The sequence below is a fragment of the Brassica rapa genome, unplaced genomic scaffold (genome assembly GCF_000309985.2).
Source record: "Brassica rapa cultivar Chiifu-401-42 unplaced genomic scaffold, CAAS_Brap_v3.01 Scaffold0678, whole genome shotgun sequence".
In the NCBI taxonomy this organism is placed as follows: domain Eukaryota; kingdom Viridiplantae; phylum Streptophyta; class Magnoliopsida; order Brassicales; family Brassicaceae; genus Brassica; species Brassica rapa.
The window spans coordinates 18,298-35,585 of record NW_022610618.1 but is presented as its reverse complement, the minus strand read 5'-3'; the positions used below and the strand labels follow the sequence as shown (position 1 = coordinate 35,585).

Sequence of the window (17,288 nt, the reverse complement as noted above, 5' to 3'; positions counted from 1 at the left end):
CCGCTTTCGATCTTTTTTACGTGCCATAACTTTCCGCAGCCCGTTTGAGGGTCAAAACGGCTGAATTTGAGCCCGAAAAATTGCGCCCCCTATTCACCGCCCATTATGGTTTCTGGGGCTCTCCGAAATGGTGCTATGGGCGACGTAGTTCCTCACGGTTCAAAAGTTATGAGGTTTTCAAGTTTAGACTCGTTTTAGGCTAAAAAAAATTAAAAAATAAAAAGGGGTGCAACACGAGGACTTCCCGGGAGGTCACCCATCCTAGTACTACTCTCGCCCAAGCACGCTTAACTGCGGAGTTCTGATGGGATCCGGTGCATTAGTGCTGGTATGATCGCACCCGTCAGTACATCACTCTCGTTTCTATATATCCTTTTCGCGGCCAATCCAAGTGTAAGGCCGTGGGGCGCGCATGATTTTCTTGCCGTTTTGTTTCGAGCGAAAAAGTGCATCGAGGTTAACGGCGTTAAGAAAGCATCAAAAACACCTTGAGAATCCGCTTTCGATCTTTTTTACGTGCCATAACTTTCCGCAGCCCGTTTGAGGGTCAAAACGGCTGAATTTGAGCCCGAAAAATTGCGCCCCCTATTCACCGCCCATTATGGTTTCTGGGGCTCTCCGAAATGGTGCTATGGGCGACGTAGTTCCTCACGGTTCAAAAGTTATGAGGTTTTCAAGTTTAGACTCGTTTTAGGCTAAAAAAAAATTAAAAAATAAAAAGGGGTGCAACACGAGGACTTCCCGGGAGGTCACCCATCCTAGTACTACTCTCGCCCAAGCACGCTTAACTGCGGAGTTCTGATGGGATCCGGTGCATTAGTGCTGGTATGATCGCACCCGTCAGTACATCACTCTCGTTTCTATATATCCTTTTCGCGGCCAATCCAAGTGTAAGGCCGTGGGGCGCGCATGATTTTCTTGCCGTTTTGTTTCGAGCGAAAAAGTGCATCGAGGTTAACGGCGTTAAGAAAGCATCAAAAACACCTTGAGAATCCGCTTTCGATCTTTTTTACGTGCCATAACTTTCCGCAGCCCGTTTGAGGGTCAAAACGGCTGAATTTGAGCCCGAAAAATTGCGCCCCCTATTCACCGCCCATTATGGTTTCTGGGGCTCTCCGAAATGGTGCTATGGGCGACGTAGTTCCTCACGGTTCAAAAGTTATGAGGTTTTCAAGTTTAGACTCGTTTTAGGCAAAAAAAAAAATTAAAAAATAAAAAGGGGTGCAACACGAGGACTTCCCGGGAGGTCACCCATCCTAGTACTACTCTCGCCCAAGCACGCTTAGCTGCGGAGTTCTGATGGGATCCGGTGCATTAGTGCTGGTATGATCGCACCCGTCAGTACATCACTCTCGTTTCTATATATCCTTTTCGCGGCCAATCCAAGTGTAAGGCCGTGGGGCGCGCATGATTTTCTTGCCGTTTTGTTTCGAGCGAAAAAGTGCATCGAGGTTAACGGCGTTAAGAAAGCATCAAAAACACCTTGAGAATCCGCTTTCGATCTTTTTTACGTGCCATAACTTTCCGCAGCCCGTTTGAGGGTCAAAACGGCTGAATTTGAGCCCGAAAAATTGCGCCCCCTATTCACCGCCCATTATGGTTTCTGGGGCTCTTCCGAAATGGTGCTATGGGCGACGTAGTTCCTCACGGTTCAAAAGTTATGAGGTTTTCAAGTTTAGACTCGTTTTAGGCTAAAAAAAAAATAAAAAATAAAAAGGGGTGCAACACGAGGACTTCCCGGGAGGTCACCCATCCTAGTACTACTCTCGCCCAAGCACGCTTAACTGCGGAGTTCTGATGGGATCCGGTGCATTAGTGCTGGTATGATCGCACCCGTCAGTACATCACTCTCGTTTCTATATATCCTTTTCGCGGCCAATCCAAGTGTAAGGCCGTGGGGCGCGCATGATTTTCTTGCCGTTTTGTTTCGAGCGAAAAAGTGCATCGAGGTTAACGGCGTTAAGAAAGCATCAAAAACACCTTGAGAATCCGCTTTCGATCTTTTTTACGTGCCATAACTTTCCGCAGCCCGTTTGAGGGTCAAAACGGCTGAATTTGAGCCCGAAAAATTGCGCCCCCTATTCACCGCCCCATTATGGTTTCTGGGGCTCTCCGAAATGGTGCTATGGGCGACGTAGTTCCTCACGGTTCAAAAGTTATGAGGTTTTCAAGTTTAGACTCGTTTTAGGCTAAAAAAAAATTAAAAAATAAAAAGGGGTGCAACACGAGGACTTCCCGGGAGGTCACCCATCCTAGTACTACTCTCGCCCAAGCACGCTTAACTGCGGAGTTCTGATGGGATCCGGTGCATTAGTGCTGGTATGATCGCACCCGTCAGTACATCACTCTCGTTTCTATATATCCTTTTCGCGGCCAATCCAAGTGTAAGGCCGTGGGGCCCACATGATTTTCTTGCCGTTTTGTTTCGAGCGAAAAAGTGCATCGAGGTTAACGGCGTTAAGAAAGCATCAAAACACCTTGAGAATCCGCTTTCGATCTTTTTTACGTGCCATAACTTTCCGCAGCCCGTTTGAGGGTCAAAACGGCTGAATTTGAGCCCGAAAAATTGCGCCCCCTATTCACCGCCCATTATGGTTTCTGGGGCTCTCCGAAATGGTGCTATGGGCGACGTAGTTCCTCACGGTTCAAAAGTTATGAGGTTTTCAAGTTTAGACTCGTTTTAGGCTAAAAAAAAATTAAAAAAAAAAAGGGGTGCAACACGAGGACTTCCCGGGAGGTCACCCATCCTAGTACTACTCTCGCCCAAGCACGCTTAACTGCGGAGTTCTGATGGGATCCGGTGCATTAGTGCTGGTATGATCGCACCCGTCAGTACATCACTCTCGTTTCTATATATCCTTTTCGCGGCCAATCCAAGTGTAAGGCCGTGGGGCGCGCATGATTTTCTTGCCGTTTTGTTTCGAGCGAAAAAGTGCATCGAGGTTAACGGCGTTAAGAAAGCATCAAAAACACCTTGAGAATCCGCTTTCGATCTTTTTTACGTGCCATAACTTTCCGCAGCCCGTTTGAGGGTCAAAACGGCTGAATTTGAGCCCGAAAAATTGCGCCCCCTATTCACCGCCCATTATGGTTTCTGGGGCTTTCCGAAATGGTGCTATGGGCGACGTAGTTCCTCACGGTTCAAAAGTTATGAGGTTTTCAAGTTTAGACTCGTTTTAGGCTAAAAAAAATTAAAAAATAAAAAAGGGGTGCAACACGAGGACTTCCCGGGAGGTCACCCATCCTAGTACTACTCTCGCCCAAGCACGCTTAACTGCGGAGTTCTGATGGGATCCGGTGCATTAGTGCTGGTATGATCGCACCCGTCAGTACATCACTCTCGTTTCTATATATCCTTTTCGCGGCCAATCCAAGTGTAAGGCCGTGGGGCGCGCATGATTTTCTTGCCGTTTTGTTTCGAGCGAAAAAGTGCATCGAGGTTAACGGCGTTAAGAAAGCATCAAAAACACCTTGAGAATCCGCTTTCGATCTTTTTTACGTGCCATAACTTTCCGCAGCCCGTTTGAGGGTCAAAACGGCTGAATTTGAGCCCGAAAAATTGCGCCCCCTATTCACCGCCCATTATGGTTTCTGGGGCTCTCCGAAATGGTGCTATGGGCGACGTAGTTCCTCACGGTTCAAAAGTTATGAGGTTTTCAAGTTTAGACTCGTTTTAGGCTAAAAAAAAATTAAAAAATAAAAAGGGGTGCAACACGAGGACTTCCCGGGAGGTCACCCATCCTAGTACTACTCTCGCCCAAGCACGCTTAACTGCGGAGTTCTGATGGGATCCGGTGCATTAGTGCTGGTATGATCGCACCCGTCAGTACATCACTCTCGTTTCTATATATCCTTTTCGCGGCCAATCCAAGTGTAAGGCCGTGGGGCGCGCATGATTTTCTTGCCGTTTTGTTTCGAGCGAAAAAGTGCATCGAGGTTAACGGCGTTAAGAAAGCATCAAAAACACCTTGAGAATCCGCTTTCGATCTTTTTTACGTGCCATAACTTTCCGCAGCCCGTTTGAGGGTCAAAACGGCTGAATTTGAGCCCGAAAAATTGCGCCCCCTATTCACCGCCCATTATGGTTTCTGGGGCTCTCCGAAATGGTGCTATGGGCGACGTAGTTCCTCACGGTTCAAAAGTTATGAGGTTTTCAAGTTTAGACTCGTTTTAGGCTAAAAAAAAATTAAAAAATAAAAAGGGGTGCAACACGAGGACTTCCCGGGAGGTCACCCATCCTAGTACTACTCTCGCCCAAGCACGCTTAACTGCGGAGTTCTGATGGGATCCGGTGCATTAGTGCTGGTATGATCGCACCCGTCAGTACATCACTCTCGTTTCTATATATCCTTTTCGCGGCCAATCCAAGTGTAAGGCCGTGGGGCGCGCATGATTTTCTTGCCGTTTTGTTTCGAGCGAAAAAGTGCATCGAGGTTAACGGCGTTAAGAAAGCATCAAAAACACCTTGAGAATCCGCTTTCGATCTTTTTTACGTGCCATAACTTTCCGCAGCCCGTTTGAGGGTCAAAACGGCTGAATTTGAGCCCGAAAAATTGCGCCCCCTATTCACCCGCCCATTATGGTTTCTGGGGCTCCGAAATGGTGCTATGGGCGACGTAGTTCCTCACGGTTCAAAAGTTATGAGGTTTTCAAGTTTAGACTCGTTTTAGGCTAAAAAAAATTAAAAAATAAAAAGGGGTGCAACACGAGGACTTCCCGGGAGGTCACCCATCCTAGTACTACTCTCGCCCAAGCACGCTTAACTGCGGAGTTCTGATGGGATCCGGTGCATTAGTGCTGGTATGATCGCACCCGTCAGTACATCACTCTCGTTTCTATATATCCTTTTCGCGGCCAATCCAAGTGTAAGGCCGTGGGGCGCGCATGATTTTCTTGCCGTTTTGTTTCGAGCGAAAAAGTGCATCGAGGTTAACGGCGTTAAGAAAGCATCAAAAACACCTTGAGAATCCGCTTTCGATCTTTTTTACGTGCCATAACTTTCCGCAGCCCGTTTGAGGGTCAAAACGGGCTGAATTTGAGCCCGAAAAATTGCGCCCCCTATTCACCGCCCATTATGGTTTCTGGGGCTTTCCGAAATGGTGCTATGGGCGACGTAGTTCCTCACGGTTCAAAAGTTATGAGGTTTTCAAGTTTAGACTCGTTTTAGGCTAAAAAAAAATTAAAAAATAAAAAGGGGTGCAACACGAGGACTTCCCGGGAGGTCACCCATCCTAGTACTACTCTCGCCCAAGCACGCTTAACTGCGGAGTTCTGATGGGATCCGGTGCATTAGTGCTGGTATGATCGCACCCGTCAGTACATCACTCTCGTTTCTATATATCCTTTTCGCGGCCAATCCAAGTGTAAGGCCGTGGGGCGCGCATGATTTTCTTGCCGTTTTGTTTCGAGCGAAAAAGTGCATCGAGGTTAACGGCGTTAAGAAAGCATCAAAAACACCTTGAGAATCCGCTTTCGATCTTTTTTACGTGCCATAACTTTCCGCAGCCCGTTTGAGGGTCAAAACGGCTGAATTTGAGCCCGAAAAATTGCGCCCCCTATTCACCGCCCATTATGGTTTCTGGGGCTCTCCGAAATGGTGCTATGGGCGACGTAGTTCCTCACGGTTCAAAAGTTATGAGGTTTTCAAGTTTAGACTCGTTTTAGGCAAAAAAAAATTAAAAAATAAAAAGGGGTGCAACACGAGGACTTCCCGGGAGGTCACCCATCCTAGTACTACTCTCGCCCAAGCACGCTTAACTGCGGAGTTCTGATGGGATCCGGTGCATTAGTGCTGGTATGATCGCACCCGTCAGTACATCACTCTCGTTTCTATATATCCTTTTCGCGGCCAATCCAAGTGTAAGGCCGTGGGGCGCGCATGATTTTCTTGCCGTTTTGTTTCGAGCGAAAAAGTGCATCGAGGTTAACGGCGTTAAGAAAGCATCAAAAACACCTTGAGAATCCGCTTTCGATCTTTTTTACGTGCCATAACTTTCCGCAGCCCGTTTGAGGGTCAAAACGGCTGAATTTGAGCCCGAAAAATTGCGCCCCCTATTCACCGCCCATTATGGTTTCTGGGGCTCTCCGAAATGGTGCTATGGGCGACGTAGTTCCTCACGGTTCAAAAGTTATGAGGTTTTCAAGTTTAGACTCGTTTTAGGCTAAAAAAAATTAAAAAATAAAAAGGGGTGCAACACGAGGACTTCCCGGAGGTCACCCATCCTAGTACTACTCTCGCCCAAGCACGCTTAACTGCGGAGTTCTGATGGGATCCGGTGCATTAGTGCTGGTATGATCGCACCCGTCAGTACATCACTCTCGTTTCTATATATCCTTTTCGCGGCCAATCCAAGTGTAAGGCCGTGGGGCGCGCATGATTTTCTTGCCGTTTTGTTTCGAGCGAAAAAGTGCATCGAGGTTAACGGCGTTAAGAAAGCATCAAAAACACCTTGAGAATCCGCTTTCGATCTTTTTTACGTGCCATAACTTTCCGCAGCCCGTTTGAGGGTCAAAACGGCTGAATTTGAGCCCGAAAAATTGCGCCCCCTATTCACCGCCCATTATGGTTTCTGGGGCTCTCCGAAATGGTGCTATGGGCGACGTAGTTCCTCACGGTTCAAAAGTTATGAGGTTTTCAAGTTTAGACTCGTTTTAGGCTAAAAAAAATTAAAAAATAAAAAGGGGTGCAACACGAGGACTTCCCGGGAGGTCACCCATCCTAGTACTACTCTCGCCCAAGCACGCTTAACTGCGGAGTTCTGATGGGATCCGGTGCATTAGTGCTGGTATGATCGCACCCGTCAGTACATCACTCTCGTTTCTATATATCCTTTTCGCGGCCAATCCAAGTGTAAGGCCGTGGGGCGCGCATGATTTTCTTGCCGTTTTGTTTCGAGCGAAAAAGTGCATCGAGGTTAACGGCGTTAAGAAAGCATCAAAAACACCTTGAGAATCCGCTTTCGATCTTTTTTACGTGCCATAACTTTCCGCAGCCCGTTTGAGGGTCAAAACGGCTGAATTTGAGCCCGAAAAATTGCGCCCCCTATTCACCGCCCATTATGGTTTCTGGGGCTCTCCGAAATGGTGCTATGGGCGACGTAGTTCCTCACGGTTCAAAAGTTATGAGGTTTTCAAGTTTAGACTCGTTTTAGGCTAAAAAAAAATTAAAAATAAAAAGGGGTGCAACACGAGGACTTCCCGGGAGGTCACCCATCCTAGTACTACTCTCGCCCAAGCACGCTTAACTGCGGAGTTCTGATGGGATCCGGTGCATTAGTGCTGGTATGATCGCACCCGTCAGTACATCACTCTCGTTTCTATATATCCTTTTCGCGGCCAATCCAAGTGTAAGGCCGTGGGGCGCGCATGATTTTCTTGCCGTTTTGTTTCGAGCGAAAAAGTGCATCGAGGTTAACGGCGTTAAGAAAGCATCAAAAACACCTTGAGAATCCGCTTTCGATCTTTTTTACGTGCCATAACTTTCCGCAGCCCGTTTGAGGGTCAAAACGGCTGAATTTGAGCCCGAAAAATTGCGCCCCCCCTATTCACCGCCCATTATGGTTTCTGGGGCTCTCCGAAATGGTGCTATGGGCGACGTAGTTCCTCACGGTTCAAAAGTTATGAGGTTTTCAAGTTTAGACTCGTTTTAGGCTAAAAAAAAATTAAAAAATAAAAAGGGGTGCAACACGAGGACTTCCCGGGAGGTCACCCATCCTAGTACTACTCTCGCCCAAGCACGCTTAACTGCGGAGTTCTGATGGGATCCGGTGCATTAGTGCTGGTATGATCGCACCCGTCAGTACATCACTCTCGTTTCTATATATCCTTTTCGCGGCCAATCCAAGTGTAAGGCCGTGGGGCGCGCATGATTTTCTTGCCGTTTTGTTTCGAGCGAAAAAGTGCATCGAGGTTAACGGCGTTAAGAAAGCATCAAAAACACCTTGAGAATCCGCTTTCGATCTTTTTTACGTGCCATAACTTTCCGCAGCCCGTTTGAGGGTCAAAACGGCTGAATTTGAGCCCGAAAAATTGCGCCCCCTATTCACCGCCCATTATGGTTTCTGGGGCTTTCCGAAATGGTGCTATGGGCGACGTAGTTCCTCACGGTTCAAAAGTTATGGGGTTTTCAAGTTTAGACTCGTTTTAGGCTAAAAAAAAATTAAAAAATAAAAGGGGTGCAACACGAGGACTTCCCGGGAGGTCACCCATCCTAGTACTACTCTCGCCCAAGCACGCTTAGCTGCGGAGTTCTGATGGGATCCGGTGCATTAGTGCTGGTATGATCGCACCCGTCAGTACATCACTCTCGTTTCTATATATCCTTTTCGCGGCCAATCCAAGTGTAAGGCCGTGGGCGCGCATGATTTTCTTGCCGTTTTGTTTCGAGCGAAAAAGTGCATCGAGGTTAACGGCGTTAAGAAAGCATCAAAAACACCTTGAGAATCCGCTTTCGATCTTTTTTACGTGCCATAACTTTCCGCAGCCCGTTTGAGGGTCAAAACGGCTGAATTTGAGCCCGAAAAATTGCGCCCCCTATTCACCGCCCATTATGGTTTCTGGGGCTTTCCGAAATGGTGCTATGGGCGACGTAGTTCCTCACGGTTCAAAAGTTATGAGGTTTTCAAGTTTAGACTCGTTTTAGGCTAAAAAAAAATTAAAAAATAAAAAGGGGTGCAACACGAGGACTTCCCGGGAGGTCACCCATCCTAGTACTACTACTCTCGCCCAAGCACGCTTAACTGCGGAGTTCTGATGGGATCCGGTGCATTAGTGCTGGTATGATCGCACCCGTCAGTACATCACTCTCGTTTCTATATATCCTTTTCGCGGCCAATCCAAGTGTAAGGCCGTGGGGCGCGCATGATTTTCTTGCCGTTTTGTTTCGAGCGAAAAAGTGCATCGAGGTTAACGGCGTTAAGAAAGCATCAAAAACACCTTGAGAATCCGCTTTCGATCTTTTTTACGTGCCATAACTTTCCGCAGCCCGTTTGAGGGTCAAAACGGCTGAATTTGAGCCCGAAAAATTGCGCCCCCTATTCACCGCCCATTATGGTTTCTGGGGCTTTCTCAATGGTGCTATGGGCGACGTAGTTCCTCACGGTTCAAAAGTTATGAGGTTTTCAAGTTTAGACTCGTTTTAGGCTAAAAAAAAATTATAAAATAAAAAGGGGTGCAACACGAGGACTTCCCGGGAGGTCACCCATCCTAGTACTACTCTCGCCCAAGCACGCTTCACTGCGGAGTTCTGATGGGATCCGGTGCATTAGTGCTGGTATGATCGCACCCGTCAGTACATCACTCTCGTTTCTATATATCCTTTCCCCGGCCAATCCAAGTGTAAGGCCGTGGGGCCCACATGATTTTCTTGCCGTTTTGTTTCGAGCGAAAAAGTGCATCGAGGTTAACGGCGTTAAGAAAGCATCAAAAACACCTTGAGAATCCGCTTTCGATCTTTTTTACGTGCCATAACTTTCCGCAGCCCGTTTGAGGGTCAAAACGGCTGAATTTGAGCCCGAAAAATTGCGCCCCCTATTCACCGCCCATTATGGTTTCTGGGGCTTTCCGAAATGGTGCTATGGGCGACGTAGTTCCTCACGGTTCAAAAGTTATGAGGTTTTCAAGTTTAGACTCGTTTTAGGCTAAAAAAAAAATAAAAATAAAAAGGGGTGCAACACGAGGACTTCCCGGGAGGTCACCCATCCTAGTACTACTCTCGCCCAAGCACGCTTCACTGCGGAGTTCTGATGGGATCCGGTGCATTAGTGCTGGTATGATCGCACCCGTCAGTACATCACTCTCGTTTCTATATATCCTTTTCGCGGCCAATCCAAGTGTAAGGCCGTGGGCCGCACATGATTTTCTTGCCGTTTTGTTTCGAGCGAAAAAGTGCATCGAGGTTAACGGCGTTAAGAAAGCATCAAAAACACCTTGAGAATCCGCTTTCGATCTTTTTTACGTGCCATAACTTTCCGCAGCCCGTTTGAGGGTCAAAACGGCTGAATTTGAGCCCGAAAAATTGCGCCCCCTATTCACCGCCCATTATGGTTTCTGGGGCTTTCCGAAATGGTGCTATGGGCGACGTAGTTCCTCACGGTTCAAAAGTTATGAGGTTTTCAAGTTTAGACTCGTTTTAGGCTAAAAAAAAATTAAAAATAAAAGGGGTGCAACACGAGGACTTCCCGGGAGGTCACCCATCCTAGTACTACTCTCGCCCAAGCACGCTTAACTGCGGAGTTCTGATGGGATCCGGTGCATTAGTGCTGGTATGATCGCACCCGTCAGTACATCACTCTCGTTTCTATATATCCTTTTCGCGGCCAATCCAAGTGTAAGGCCGTGGGGCGCGCATGATTTTCTTGCCGTTTTGTTTCGAGCGAAAAAGTGCATCGAGGTTAACGGCGTTAAGAAAGCATCAAAAACACCTTGAGAATCCGCTTTCGATCTTTTTTACGTGCCATAACTTTCCGCAGCCCGTTTGAGGGTCAAAACGGCTGAATTTGAGCCCGAAAAATTGCGCCCCCTATTCACCGCCCATTATGGTTTCTGGGGCTTTCCGAAATGGTGCTATGGGCGACGTAGTTCCTCACGGTTCAAAAGTTATGAGGTTTTCAAGTTTAGACTCGTTTTAGGCTAAAAAAAAATTAAAAATAAAAAGGGGTGCAACACGAGGACTTCCCGGGAGGTCACCCATCCTAGTACTACTCTCGCCCAAGCACGCTTAACTGCGGAGTTCTGATGGGATCCGGTGCATTAGTGCTGGTATGATCGCACCCGTCAGTACATCACTCTCGTTTCTATATATCCTTTTCGCGGCCAATCCAAGTGTAAGGCCGTGGGGCCGCGCATGATTTTCTTGCCGTTTTGTTTCGAGCGAAAAAGTGCATCGAGGTTAACGGCGTTAAGAAAGCATCAAAACACCTTGAGAATCCGCTTTCGATCTTTTTTACGTGCCATAACTTTCCGCAGCCCGTTTGAGGGTCAAAACGGCTGAATTTGAGCCCGAAAAATTGCGCCCCCTATTCACCGCCCATTATGGTTTCTGGGGCTTTCCGAAATGGTGCTATGGGCGACGTAGTTTCTCACGGTTCAAAAGTTATGGGGTTTTCAAGTTTAGACTCGTTTTAGGCTAAAAAAAATTAAAAAATAAAAGGGGTGCAACACGAGGACTTCCCGGGAGGTCACCCATCCTAGTACTACTCTCGCCCAAGCACGCTTAGCTGCGGAGTTCTGATGGGATCCGGTGCATTAGTGCTGGTATGATCGCACCCGTCAGTACATCACTCTCGTTTCTATATATCCTTTTCGCGGCCAATCCAAGTGTAAGGCCGTGGGGCCCACATGATTTTCTTGCCGTTTTGTTTCGAGCGAAAAAGTGCATCGAGGTTAACGGCGTTAAGAAAGCATCAAAAACACCTTGAGAATCCGCTTTCGATCTTTTTTACGTGCCATAACTTTCCGCAGCCCGTTTGAGGGTCAAAACGGCTGAATTTGAGCCCGAAAAATTGCGCCCCCTATTCACCGCCCATTATGGTTTCTGGGGCTTTCCGAAATGGTGCTATGGGCGACGTAGTTCCTCACGGTTCAAAAGTTATGAGGTTTTCAAGTTTAGACTCGTTTTAGGCTAAAAAAAAATTATAAAATAAAAAGGGGTGCAACACGAGGACTTCCCGGGAGGTCACCCATCCTAGTACTACTCTCGCCCAAGCACGCTTCACTGCGGAGTTCTGATGGGATCCGGTGCATTAGTGCTGGTATGATCGCACCCGTCAGTACATCACTCTCGTTTCTATATATCCTTTTCGCGGCCAATCCAAGTGTAAGGCCGTGGGGCCCACATGATTTTTTTGCCGTTTTGTTTCGAGCGAAAAAGTGCATCGAGGTTAACGGCGTTAAGAAAGCATCAAAAACACCTTGAGAATCCGCTTTCGATCTTTTTTACGTGCCATAACTTTCCGCAGCCCGTTTGAGGGTCAAAACGGCTGAATTTGAGCCCGAAAAATTGCGCCCCCTATTCACCGCCATTATGGTTTCTGGGGCTTTCCGAAATGGTGCTATGGGCGACGTAGTTCCTCACGGTTCAAAAGTTATGGGGTTTTCAAGTTTAGACTCGTTTTAGGCTAAAAAAAATTAAGTGCTGGTAAAATAAAAGGGGTGCAACACGAGGACTTCCCGGGAGGTCACCCATCCTAGTACTACTCTCGCCCAAGCACGCTTAACTGCGGAGTTCTGATGGGATCCGGTGCATTAGTGCTGGTATGATCGCACCCGACAGTACATCACTCTCGTTTCTATATATCCTTTTCGCGGCCAATCCAAGTGTAAGGCCGTGGGGCGCGCATGATTTTCTTGCCGTTTTGTTTCGAGCGAAAAAGTGCATCGAGGTTAACGGCGTTAAGAAAGCATCAAAAACACCTTGAGAATCCGCTTTCGATCTTTTTTACGTGCCATAACTTTCCGCAGCCCGTTTGAGGGTCAAAACGGCTGAATTTGAGCCCGAAAAATTGCGCCCCCTATTCACCGCCCATTATGGTTTCTGGGGCTTTCCGAAATGGTGCTATGGGCGACGTAGTTCCTCACGGTTCAAAAGTTATGAGGTTTTCAAGTTTAGACTCGTTTTAGGCTAAAAAAAAATTAAAAATAAAAAGGGGTGCAACACGAGGACTTCCCGGGAGGTCACCCATCCTAGTACTACTACTCTCGCCCAAGCACGCTTAACTGCGGAGTTCTGATGGGATCCGGTGCATTAGTGCTGGTATGATCGCACCCGACAGTACATCACTCTCGTTTCTATATATCCTTTTCGCGGCCAATCCAAGTGTAAGGCCGTGGGGCGCGCATGATTTTCTTGCCGTTTTGTTTCGAGCGAAAAAGTGCATCGAGGTTAACGGCGTTAAGAAAGCATCAAAAACACCTTGAGAATCCGCTTTCGATCTTTTTTACGTGCCATAACTTTCCGCAGCCCGTTTGAGGGTCAAAACGGCTGAATTTGAGCCCGAAAAATTGCGCCCCCTATTCACCGCCCATTATGGTTTCTGGGGCTCTCCGAAATGGTGCTATGGGCGACGTAGTTCCTCACGGTTCAAAAGTTATGAGGTTTTCAAGTTTAGCTAAAAAAAAAATTAAAAATAAAAACTGTTGCAACACGAGGACTTCCCGGGAGGTCACCCAGCCTAGTACTACTCTCGCCCAAGCACGCTTAACTGCGGAGTTCTGACGAGATCCGGTGCATTAGTGCTGGTATGATCGCACCCGTCAGTACATCACTCTCGTTTCTATATATCCTTTTCGCGGCAAATCAAGTGTAAGACCGTGGGCCGCACATGATTTTCTTGCCGTTTTGTTTCGAGCGAACAAGTACCCATCGAGGTTAACGGCGTTAAGAAAGCATCAAAAACACCTTGAGAATCCGCTTTCGATCTTTTTTACGTGCCATAACTTTCCGCAGCCCGTTTGAGGGTCAAAACGGTTGAATTTGAGCCCAAAAAATGCGCCCCCTATTCACCGCCCATTATGGTTTCTGGGGCTTCCCGAAATGGTGCTATGGGCGACGTAGTTCCTCACGGTTCAAAAGTTATGAGGTTTTTCAAGTTTAGACTCGTTTTAGGCTAAAAAAAATTATTAATAAAAGGTGGTTGCAACACGAGGACTTCCCGGGAGGTCACCCATCCTAGTACTACTCTCGCCCAAGGCACGCTTCACTGCGGAGTTCTGATGGGATCCGGTGCATTAGTGCTGGTATGATCGCACCCGTCGTACATCACTCTCGTTTCTATATATCCTTTCCCCGGCCAATCCAAGTGTAAGGCCGTGGGCCCCACATGATTTTTTGCCGTTTTGTTTCGAGCGAAAAACGTGCATCGAGGTTAACGGCGTTAAGAAGCATCAAAAACACCTGAGAATCCGCTTTTCGATCTTTTTTACGTGCCATAACTTTCCGCAGGCCCGTTTGAGGGTCAAAACGGCTGAATTTGAGCCCGAAAAATTGCGCCCCCTATTCCCGCCCATTATGGTTTTCGGGCTTCCGAAATGGTGCTATGGCGACGTAGTTCCTCACGGTTCAAAGGTTAGGAGGTTTTCAAGTTTAGACTCGTTTTAGGCTAAAAAAAAATTAAAAAATAAAAAGGGGTGCAACACGAGGACTTCCCGGAGGTCACCCATCCTAGTACTACTCTCACCCAAGCACGCTTTACTGCGGAGTTCTGATGAGATCCGGTGCATTAGTGCTGGTATGATCGCACCAGTCAGTACATCACTCTCGTTTCTATATATCCTTTTGCGGGCCCAATCCAAGTGTAAGGCCGTGGGCCGCACATGATTTCTTGCCGCTTTGTTTCGAGCGAAAAAGTGCATCGAGGTTAACGGCGTTAAGAAAGCATCAAAAACACCTTGAGAATCCGCTTTCGATCTTTTTTACGTGCCATAACTTTCCGCAGCCCCTTTGAGGGTCAAAACGGCTGAATTTGAGCCCGAAAAATTGCGCCCCCTATTCACCGCCCATTATGGTTTCTGTGGCTTTTCGAAATGGTGCTATGGGCGACGTAGTTCCTCACGGTTCAAAAGTTATGAGGTTTTCAAGTTTAGACTCGTTTTGGGCTAAAAAAAAAATAAAAAATAAAAACGGTTGCAACACGAGGACTTCCCGGTAGGTCACCCATCCTAGTACTACTCTCGCCCAAGCACGCTTAACTGCGGAGTTCTGACGAGATCCGGTGCATTAGTGCTGGTATGATCGCACCCGTCAGTACATCACTCTCGTTTCTATATATCCTTTTCGCGGCCAATCCAAGTGTAAGACCGTGGGCCGCACATGATTTTCTTGCCGTTTTGTTTCGAGCGAAAAAGTGCATCGAGGTTAACGGCGTTAAGAAAGCATCAAAAACACCTTGAGAATCCGCTTTCGATCTTTTTTACGTGCCATAACTTTCCGCAGCCCGTTTGAGGGTCAAAACGGTTGAATTTGAGCCCGAAAAATTGCGCCCCCTATTCACCGCCCATTATGGTTTCTGGGGCTTTCCGAAATGGTGCTATGGGCGACGTAGTTCCTCACGGTTCAAAAGTTATGAGGTTTTCAAGTTTAGACTTGTTTTGGGCTAAAAAAAATTATAAAATAAAAAGGGGTGCAACACGAGGACTTCCCGGTAGGTCACCCATCCTAGTACTACTCTCGCCCAAGCACGCTAAACTGCGGAGTTCTGACGAGATCCAGTGCATTAGTGCTGGTATGATCGCACCCGTCAGTACATCACTCTCGTTTCTATATATCCTTTTCGCGGCCAATCCAAGTGTAAGACCGTGGGCCGCACATGATTTTCTTGCCGTTTTGTTTCGAGCGAAAAAGTGCATCGAGGTTAACGGCGTTAAGAAAGCATCAAAAACACCTTGAGAATCCGCTTTCGATCTTTTTTACGTGCCATAACTTTCCGCAGCCCGTTTGAGGGTCAAAACGGCTGAATTTCAGCCCGAAAATTGCGCCCCCTATTCACCGCCCATTATGGTTTCTGGGGCTTTCCGAAATGGTGCTATGGGCGACGTAGTTCCTCACGGTTCAAAATTTATGAGGTTTTCAAGTTTAGACTCGTTTTAGGCTAAAAAAAATTATAAAATAAAAAGGTGTGCAACACGAAGACTTCCCGGGAGGTCACCCATCCTAATACTACTCTCGCCCAAGCGCGCTTAACTGCGGAGTTCTGATGGGATCCGGTGCATTAGTGCTGGTATGATCGCACCCGTCAGTACATCACTCTCGTTTCTATATATCCTTTTCGCGGCCAATCCAAGTGTAAGGCCGTGGGCCGCACATGATTTTCTTGCCGTTTTGTTTCGAGCGAAAAAGTGCATCGAGGTTAACGGCGTTAAGAAAGCATCAAAAACACCTTGAGAATCCGCTTTCGATCTTTTTTACGTGCCATAACTTTCCGCAGCCCGTTTGAGGGTCAAAACGGCTGAATTTGAGCCCGAAAAATTGCGCCCCCTATTCACCGCCCATTATGGTTTCTGTGGCTTTTCGAAATGGTGCTATGGGCGACGTAGTTCCTCACGGTTCAAAAGTTATGAGGTTTTCAAGTTTAGACTCGTTTTAGGCTAAAAAAAAATAAAAAATAAAAACGGGTGCAACACGAGGACTTCCCGGGAGGTCACCCATCCTAGTACTACTCTCGCCCAAGCACGCTTAACTGCGGAGTTCTGACGAGATCCGGTGCATTAGTGCTGGTATGATCGCACCCGACAGTACATCACTCTCGTTTCTATATATCCTTTTCGCGGCCAATCCAAGTGTAAGACCGTGGGCCGCACATGATTTTCTTGCCGTTTTGTTTCGAGCGAAAAAGTGCATCGAGGTTAACGGCGTTAAGAAAGCATCAAAAACACCTTGAGAATCCGCTTTCGATCTTTTTTACGTGCCATAACTTTCCGCAGCCCGTTTGAGGGTCAAAACGGTTGAATTTGAGCCCGAAAAATTGCGCCCCCTATTCACCACCCATTATGGTTTCTGGGGCTTTCCGAAATGGTGCTATGGGCGACGTAGTTCCTCACGGTTCAAAAGTTATGAGGTTTTCAAGTTTAGACTCGTTTTAGGCTAAAAAAAAATTATAAAATAAAAAGGGGTGCAACACGAGGACTTCCCGGGAGGTCACCCATCCTAGTACTACTCTCGCCCAAGCACGCTTCACTGCGGAGTTCTGATGGGATCCGGTGCATTAGTGCTGGTATGATCGCACCCGTCAGTACATCACTCTCGTTTCTATATATCCTTTCCCCGGCCAATCCAAGTGTAAGGCCGTGGGGCCCACATGATTTTTTTGCCGTTTTGTTTCGAGCGAAAAAGTGCATCGAGGTTAACGGCGTTAAGAAAGCATCAAAAACACCTTGAGAATCCGCTTTCGATCTTTTTTACGTGCCATAACTTTCCGCAGCCCGTTTGAGGGTCAAAACGGCTGAATTTGAGCCCGAAAAATTGCGCCCCCTATTCACCGCCCATTATGGTTTCTGGGGCTTTCCGAAATGGTGCTATGGGCGACGTAGTTCCTCACGGTTCAAAGGTTATGAGGTTTTCAAGTTTAGACTCGTTTTAGGCTAAAAAAAAATTAAAAAATAAAAAGGGGTGCAACACGAGGACTTCCCGGGAGGTCACCCATCCTAGTACTACTCTCACCCAAGCACGCTTTACTGCGGAGTTCTGATGAGATCCGGTGCATTAGTGCTGGTATGATCGCACCAGTCAGTACATCACTCTCGTTTCTATATATCCTTTTCGCGGCCAATCCAAGTGTAAGGCCGTGGGCCGCACA

At 47.4% G+C, this 17,288-nt stretch overlaps 35 non-coding genes across 35 annotated transcripts; all 35 read right to left on the bottom strand.

The window, feature by feature from the left end:
- Nucleotides 1-223: 223 nt before the first annotated feature.
- LOC117130762 lies at nucleotides 224-342 on the bottom strand. Its single transcript, XR_004454046.1, has one exon. It is a non-coding gene; the product is annotated as a 5S ribosomal RNA (ribosomal RNA).
- Nucleotides 343-720: 378 nt separating this feature from the next.
- Nucleotides 721-839, bottom strand: LOC117130761. Its single transcript, XR_004454045.1, has one exon. It is a non-coding gene; the product is annotated as a 5S ribosomal RNA (ribosomal RNA).
- Nucleotides 840-1,218: 379 nt separating this feature from the next.
- Nucleotides 1,219-1,337, bottom strand: LOC117130784. The gene has a single exon (XR_004454068.1). It is a non-coding gene; the product is annotated as a 5S ribosomal RNA (ribosomal RNA).
- Nucleotides 1,338-1,716: 379 nt separating this feature from the next.
- Nucleotides 1,717-1,835, bottom strand: LOC117130759. Its single transcript, XR_004454043.1, has one exon. It is a non-coding gene; the product is annotated as a 5S ribosomal RNA (ribosomal RNA).
- Nucleotides 1,836-2,214: 379 nt separating this feature from the next.
- LOC117130758 lies at nucleotides 2,215-2,333 on the bottom strand. The gene has a single exon (XR_004454042.1). It is a non-coding gene; the product is annotated as a 5S ribosomal RNA (ribosomal RNA).
- A 376-nt stretch (nucleotides 2,334-2,709) lies between these two features.
- On the bottom strand, nucleotides 2,710-2,828 carry LOC117130757. The gene has a single exon (XR_004454041.1). It is a non-coding gene; the product is annotated as a 5S ribosomal RNA (ribosomal RNA).
- A 378-nt stretch (nucleotides 2,829-3,206) lies between these two features.
- On the bottom strand, nucleotides 3,207-3,325 carry LOC117130756. The gene has a single exon (XR_004454040.1). It is a non-coding gene; the product is annotated as a 5S ribosomal RNA (ribosomal RNA).
- A 378-nt stretch (nucleotides 3,326-3,703) lies between these two features.
- On the bottom strand, nucleotides 3,704-3,822 carry LOC117130755. The gene has a single exon (XR_004454039.1). It is a non-coding gene; the product is annotated as a 5S ribosomal RNA (ribosomal RNA).
- A 378-nt stretch (nucleotides 3,823-4,200) lies between these two features.
- Nucleotides 4,201-4,319, bottom strand: LOC117130754. The gene has a single exon (XR_004454038.1). It is a non-coding gene; the product is annotated as a 5S ribosomal RNA (ribosomal RNA).
- A 376-nt stretch (nucleotides 4,320-4,695) lies between these two features.
- On the bottom strand, nucleotides 4,696-4,814 carry LOC117130753. Its single transcript, XR_004454037.1, has one exon. It is a non-coding gene; the product is annotated as a 5S ribosomal RNA (ribosomal RNA).
- A 379-nt stretch (nucleotides 4,815-5,193) lies between these two features.
- On the bottom strand, nucleotides 5,194-5,312 carry LOC117130750. Its single transcript, XR_004454036.1, has one exon. It is a non-coding gene; the product is annotated as a 5S ribosomal RNA (ribosomal RNA).
- A 377-nt stretch (nucleotides 5,313-5,689) lies between these two features.
- On the bottom strand, nucleotides 5,690-5,808 carry LOC117130739. Its single transcript, XR_004454027.1, has one exon. It is a non-coding gene; the product is annotated as a 5S ribosomal RNA (ribosomal RNA).
- Nucleotides 5,809-6,185: 377 nt separating this feature from the next.
- On the bottom strand, nucleotides 6,186-6,303 carry LOC117130797. Its single transcript, XR_004454081.1, has one exon. It is a non-coding gene; the product is annotated as a 5S ribosomal RNA (ribosomal RNA).
- Nucleotides 6,304-6,680: 377 nt separating this feature from the next.
- Nucleotides 6,681-6,799, bottom strand: LOC117130728. Its single transcript, XR_004454016.1, has one exon. It is a non-coding gene; the product is annotated as a 5S ribosomal RNA (ribosomal RNA).
- Nucleotides 6,800-7,176: 377 nt separating this feature from the next.
- LOC117130793 lies at nucleotides 7,177-7,295 on the bottom strand. The gene has a single exon (XR_004454077.1). It is a non-coding gene; the product is annotated as a 5S ribosomal RNA (ribosomal RNA).
- A 380-nt stretch (nucleotides 7,296-7,675) lies between these two features.
- On the bottom strand, nucleotides 7,676-7,794 carry LOC117130782. Its single transcript, XR_004454066.1, has one exon. It is a non-coding gene; the product is annotated as a 5S ribosomal RNA (ribosomal RNA).
- A 377-nt stretch (nucleotides 7,795-8,171) lies between these two features.
- On the bottom strand, nucleotides 8,172-8,290 carry LOC117130783. Its single transcript, XR_004454067.1, has one exon. It is a non-coding gene; the product is annotated as a 5S ribosomal RNA (ribosomal RNA).
- A 377-nt stretch (nucleotides 8,291-8,667) lies between these two features.
- Nucleotides 8,668-8,789, bottom strand: LOC117130724. Its single transcript, XR_004454012.1, has one exon. It is a non-coding gene; the product is annotated as a 5S ribosomal RNA (ribosomal RNA).
- A 377-nt stretch (nucleotides 8,790-9,166) lies between these two features.
- On the bottom strand, nucleotides 9,167-9,285 carry LOC117130789. Its single transcript, XR_004454073.1, has one exon. It is a non-coding gene; the product is annotated as a 5S ribosomal RNA (ribosomal RNA).
- A 377-nt stretch (nucleotides 9,286-9,662) lies between these two features.
- On the bottom strand, nucleotides 9,663-9,781 carry LOC117130788. The gene has a single exon (XR_004454072.1). It is a non-coding gene; the product is annotated as a 5S ribosomal RNA (ribosomal RNA).
- Nucleotides 9,782-10,157: 376 nt separating this feature from the next.
- Nucleotides 10,158-10,276, bottom strand: LOC117130771. Its single transcript, XR_004454055.1, has one exon. It is a non-coding gene; the product is annotated as a 5S ribosomal RNA (ribosomal RNA).
- Nucleotides 10,277-10,653: 377 nt separating this feature from the next.
- LOC117130760 lies at nucleotides 10,654-10,772 on the bottom strand. The gene has a single exon (XR_004454044.1). It is a non-coding gene; the product is annotated as a 5S ribosomal RNA (ribosomal RNA).
- A 376-nt stretch (nucleotides 10,773-11,148) lies between these two features.
- LOC117130781 lies at nucleotides 11,149-11,267 on the bottom strand. Its single transcript, XR_004454065.1, has one exon. It is a non-coding gene; the product is annotated as a 5S ribosomal RNA (ribosomal RNA).
- Nucleotides 11,268-11,645: 378 nt separating this feature from the next.
- Nucleotides 11,646-11,764, bottom strand: LOC117130787. Its single transcript, XR_004454071.1, has one exon. It is a non-coding gene; the product is annotated as a 5S ribosomal RNA (ribosomal RNA).
- A 383-nt stretch (nucleotides 11,765-12,147) lies between these two features.
- LOC117130722 lies at nucleotides 12,148-12,266 on the bottom strand. Its single transcript, XR_004454010.1, has one exon. It is a non-coding gene; the product is annotated as a 5S ribosomal RNA (ribosomal RNA).
- A 377-nt stretch (nucleotides 12,267-12,643) lies between these two features.
- LOC117130723 lies at nucleotides 12,644-12,765 on the bottom strand. Its single transcript, XR_004454011.1, has one exon. It is a non-coding gene; the product is annotated as a 5S ribosomal RNA (ribosomal RNA).
- A 366-nt stretch (nucleotides 12,766-13,131) lies between these two features.
- LOC117130738 lies at nucleotides 13,132-13,250 on the bottom strand. Its single transcript, XR_004454026.1, has one exon. It is a non-coding gene; the product is annotated as a 5S ribosomal RNA (ribosomal RNA).
- A 378-nt stretch (nucleotides 13,251-13,628) lies between these two features.
- On the bottom strand, nucleotides 13,629-13,748 carry LOC117130736. Its single transcript, XR_004454024.1, has one exon. It is a non-coding gene; the product is annotated as a 5S ribosomal RNA (ribosomal RNA).
- Nucleotides 13,749-14,121: 373 nt separating this feature from the next.
- On the bottom strand, nucleotides 14,122-14,239 carry LOC117130742. Its single transcript, XR_004454030.1, has one exon. It is a non-coding gene; the product is annotated as a 5S ribosomal RNA (ribosomal RNA).
- A 378-nt stretch (nucleotides 14,240-14,617) lies between these two features.
- On the bottom strand, nucleotides 14,618-14,736 carry LOC117130733. The gene has a single exon (XR_004454021.1). It is a non-coding gene; the product is annotated as a 5S ribosomal RNA (ribosomal RNA).
- A 377-nt stretch (nucleotides 14,737-15,113) lies between these two features.
- LOC117130737 lies at nucleotides 15,114-15,232 on the bottom strand. Its single transcript, XR_004454025.1, has one exon. It is a non-coding gene; the product is annotated as a 5S ribosomal RNA (ribosomal RNA).
- A 376-nt stretch (nucleotides 15,233-15,608) lies between these two features.
- Nucleotides 15,609-15,727, bottom strand: LOC117130735. The gene has a single exon (XR_004454023.1). It is a non-coding gene; the product is annotated as a 5S ribosomal RNA (ribosomal RNA).
- A 377-nt stretch (nucleotides 15,728-16,104) lies between these two features.
- On the bottom strand, nucleotides 16,105-16,223 carry LOC117130794. The gene has a single exon (XR_004454078.1). It is a non-coding gene; the product is annotated as a 5S ribosomal RNA (ribosomal RNA).
- Nucleotides 16,224-16,601: 378 nt separating this feature from the next.
- Nucleotides 16,602-16,720, bottom strand: LOC117130786. The gene has a single exon (XR_004454070.1). It is a non-coding gene; the product is annotated as a 5S ribosomal RNA (ribosomal RNA).
- Nucleotides 16,721-17,098: 378 nt separating this feature from the next.
- Nucleotides 17,099-17,217, bottom strand: LOC117130732. The gene has a single exon (XR_004454020.1). It is a non-coding gene; the product is annotated as a 5S ribosomal RNA (ribosomal RNA).
- Between the last annotated feature and the right edge of the window lie 71 nt (nucleotides 17,218-17,288).